Source organism: Lipotes vexillifer, unplaced genomic scaffold (genome assembly GCF_000442215.2).
Source record: "Lipotes vexillifer unplaced genomic scaffold, Lipotes_vexillifer_v1.1 scaffold151, whole genome shotgun sequence".
Classification (NCBI taxonomy): domain Eukaryota; kingdom Metazoa; phylum Chordata; class Mammalia; order Artiodactyla; family Lipotidae; genus Lipotes; species Lipotes vexillifer.
Window position 1 is genome coordinate 558,249 of NW_006778186.1, and position 4,976 is coordinate 563,224.

A 4,976-nucleotide genomic window follows, 5' to 3' on the forward strand; every position below is an offset into this window, starting at 1 on the left:
GTCTATATAAACTCTGTATTAGCTTTGCAACTTCTCTGTAAAATTAAACTAGTGCAAAATAAGTGGTTGATTTCACAAAACAAGTATTGCATTTTAAAATGAGACTTCAATTTATTAACACAAAGAATGAGGAAGTTGGAAATTTCAGGTACAGTGATGGTTCTGCAGACAGAAGTTTAAGATGAAACTTCAGTCACTCCTCGCTTTACCTTGTAGAGGCAGCTGCCTCCCTCTGCCTTTGCATAAAATTTGGCTGTGGAGGAAATTGCATTCATTTGCATGACATCTGGTCAGCCACCAACACCATCTCAGATTTACTTTTCAGGAAGATGAATTGTGTTGTGTCATGGAGCGTGGCCTTTAGGAAGGCGAGGGAGGACTCCAGGTGAACAGAGTAGGAATACCAGACAAGAGCTGTACTAGACTAATGAAAGCAAAGAGAAGATGAAATGACGAATCAAGAGAGAGTAAGAAGCTACACAAGATGTGGTGAGAGAGAAGGAAGAGTCAAAAATGACTCCGGATTGCTTTTTGCTCAGGTCACTGAGTAAATGACAGAAAAACTGACTGAAATAGAAATTACAAAAGAAAGAGCCATATAGATAGAGGGCAAAGGTGATAGCATGTACATGTTTATAAGTTTGTAGAAATTTTAAGTAGAGATAAAAAGATAACAAGCTCAGAAGAAGGGTCTGAGCTGCAAATGAAGATTTGAAAATCATCAGCCTTAAAGTGGTGTGGATGAATTTATTGAAGATTATTCAAATAGTTATTGGGATGATGTAAACAGAATGCATATTTAGGATAGAAAAAAGTCAGGTGGAAGCCTTAGACATGCACAGCCCAGCGATCATTACCAAGTTATTTATTAGGAGATTCATAGCCTTATGATATGGAATTTATACCAAAAAAAGGTAGCTTATAGGGAAAACCTGATTGTTAAAAACCCATTTTGCCTCATGTCAATGTTTTGTATCGTGTTTCATTATTCGTTCCTAAGAAATACCACAATTGATAAAGAAAAGCAAATAAATAGCTAAATACAGATAGAAATGATATACATGCAATAATTATTTCCACAGACACATGTTTATTTCTGTACAGTCATAATGTCAGGAAATTAGCATAGAGAGTTTTAATATTAAAAGATCAGTGAGTCTTGTGACCAACTATATATAGTTACATCTAGGTTCAAAAGAAGTTGGTAAAGCCCTAGGATAATGACAAATTCTGCAAGAATAATTTTATAATTATTCTACTTAAATAATTTTCTCCCTAGAAGAATTTTCAGTTCAGTTTGATTATTGGTCTACATTTGGTATAATTTTCCCCTTGTTTAGGTTTCTTTTTGAAAGAGATATATTTCACAGAAGGATAAGGCATTAGTAGCTGCACTTAGCAGTGATTTCATGTTGCACTGGTTGTAAAATTGAACTAAAAGTCAAAAATATGATATGCTGTTCCCTTTGGAATAGTATTTCACCTTGATGTGAATTTCACATTGGGAAAATGGAAATGATTATGTTGCACTTGGAAATCTACGCATAAAAAACCGAAAGTATCACAGAAGGATATATATTTATAAAATTTTAACTTTTAAGAACTTCCACCCACAGAAAAAAATATATTGGCAAAAAATATATTGGCATCTATATTTATTAAAAACTATTTACCCCTTTTAACTTTAATGTTGAAAAATAAGTTATATCAAATCTCACGAAAGGTAAGCCTACAAAATCTATCCCATGCCAACAAATACCTTAGTCACAGGTAATTATTCAGTAGCTATATTGAAATAATAGGAAACTGATGTTTCTAAGAATAGATTGGGAAAGTGAGACTCTTCTGAAGCTCTGAAAAATCATTTCCCAAGAGAATAAGAAGACAAGTAACAAGTCACAAACTGGGAGAAAATATTTGCAAAAGACAATTCTGATAAAAGGACTGTTATCCAAAATACACAAAGAACTCTTAAAAGTTAATAATAAAATAAACAACTTGACTAATAAAATAGGCCAAAGATTTTAACCAACACCGCACCAAAGAAGATACACAGATGGCAAATAAGCATATGAAATGATGTTCCACATCACATGTCATCTGAGAAATGCAAATTAAAACAACAGGATACCACTGCACACCTATCCTAATATCTGGCCAAAATCCAGAACACTGACAACAAATACAGGCAAGAATGTGGAGCACCGGGAACTCTCATTCATTGCGGTGGGAATGCAAAATGGTGCAGCGCTTTGGAAGAGAATTTGGTGGTTTTTTTACAAAACTGAACATACTAGGAGCACTTGGGCTCCTTGGTATTTATCCAGAGGAGTTAAAAACATACCCACACAAAAACCTGCACATGAATGTTTATATCAACTTTCTTCATAACTGTCAAGACTTGGAAGCGACCATGATGTCCTTCAGTAGATGCATAAATACATTCAAACAATGAAATATTATTCAGTACTAAAAACAAATGAGCTATCAAGCCATGAGAAGACATGCAGGAACCTTAATGCATATTACTAAGTGAAAGAATCCAATTGGATACTGTATGATTCCAAGTATACAACATTCTGCAAAAGACAGAACTATGGAGACAGTAAAAAGATCAGTGGCTACCAGGAGTTGGGTGGGTGCAGGATGAATAGGCAGAGTACAGAAAAAGTTTAGGGCAGTGATAATACTGTATGATACCATAATAATGGATACAGGTCATTATACATTTGTCCAAACCCATAGAATGTACAACACCAGGAGTGAACCCTAGGTGAACTATGGACTTTGGATGATTATGTTGTATCAGTGTAGATTTTTCAATTGTCATTTGTAACAAAGGTACCACTCTGGTGGGGGATGTTGATAATAGGGGAGGCTGTGCATGTGTAGGGCAGGGGGTATATGGGAAGTCTCTGTATGTTTCTCTCAATTTTGCTGTGAACCTAAAACCACTCTTAAAAAATAAAGTCTTTAAAAAATTGTGATAATAGGGATAAAATTTGCCTCTTCTCTCTGTCTTTAAGTTGCACTATTTCTGTGAATAAAGGTGTCCTAACTTGTATATATTTCTATTTTAGTTTTCAACTGCCTTGTGATACCAAGCATTTTGCTTTGATTAACTAAAGACGGATCTTGAAGAAAGAATATGGATCTTTTTAGGTTATTTTGTGAAAAAGAAGTAATATTCTACATGGAAGACTGTGACAATTTATTACACTGTAGAAATAAAACATGGCTCGTCTATGATAAATAATTAATAATAAAAGGTATATATCCTATAACTATTACAACTCTAGTACAAAGAATATAGAATGACTGTTGTCTACATGGACTGATAAATCTGGATAGGCTTTGTAGGACTGGATTAGAAAAATGCTGGGGATGACTTTAAAATGATGATATTCCTTTTTATGTTGTACCACTTGATGAAACAAAAGTTATGACATAAATCACAGCAAGATCCTTTTTGACCCATCTCCTAGAGAAATGAAAATAATTTTTTTAAAATGGGACCCACTGAAACTTAAAAGCTTTGCACAGCAAAGGAAACCATAAACAAGATGAAAATACAACCCTCAGAATGGGAGAAAATATTTGCAAATGAAGCAACTAAGGATTAATCTCCAAAATATACAAGCAGCTCATGCAGCTCAATATCCAAAAAGCAAACAACCCAATCCAAAAATGGGCAGAAGACATTTCTCCAAAGAAGATACACAGATTGTCAACAAACACATGAAAAGATGCTCAACATCACTAATCATTAAAGAAATGCAAATCAAAACTACAATGAGGTATCACTTCACACTGGTCAGAATGGCCATCATCAAAAAATCTACAAATGATAAATGCTGGAGAGGGTGTGGAGAAAAGGGAACCCTCTTGTGCTATTGGAGGAAATGTAAATTGATACAGCCAGTATGGAGAATAGCATGGAGGTTCCTTAAAAAACTAAAAATAGAACTACCATACGACACAGCAATCCCACTACTGGGCATATACTCTTAGAAAACCATAATTCAAAAAGAGACATGTACCACAATGTTCAGTGCAGGACTATTTACAATAGCCAGGTCATGGAAGCAACCTAAGTGTCCATTGACAGATGAATGGATAAAGAAGATGTGGCACATATATACAATGGAATATTACTCATCCATAAAAAGAAACAAAATTGAGTTATTTGTAGTGAGGTGGATGGACCTAGAGACTGTCATACAGAATGAAGTAAGTCAGAAAGAGAAAAACAAATACCGTATGCTAACACATATATATGGAATCTAAAAAAAAAAACAAAACCAAACTGTTCTGAAGGACCTAGGGGCAGGACAGGAATAAAGACGTAGATGTAGAGAATGGACTTGAGGACATGGGGAGGGGGAAGGGTAAGCTGGGACGAAGTGAGAGAGTGGCATGGACATATATACACTACCAAATGTAAAAGAGATAGCTAGTGGGAAGCAGCCGCATAGCACAGGGAGATCAGCTTGGTGCTTTGTGATCTCCTAGAGGGGTGGGATAGGGAGGGTGGGAGGGAGACACAAGAGGGAGGGGATACAGGGATATACGTATGCATATAGCTGATTCACTTTGTTATACAGCAGAAACTAAGACAACACTGTAAAGCAATTATACTCCAATAAAGATGTTAAAAAAAAAAACACAGTAATGAGATAAATAGTGGTGTTATAGCCAGGATTATTGGACTGGATAGGGAAAGGCAGAGGAAAAATTAGACTTCCGCAAAACTTTTGGACAAACCTGCGTTCCAATTTTAACTCTATATATTGTCAGTTTTATGAACTAAGTAAATCAATTTCTATACCTTAAAAATACAGCTTTTTACCTCAAAGTCAACTTTGAGATGGCTAAGAGAAATAACTTTATAAGTACTAAATATATGTATGTGCTTTGTACTGGCTAACCAAACAAAATCAACCAAGAAGGTTGATGAGTAAAATCCAAGTAATTGT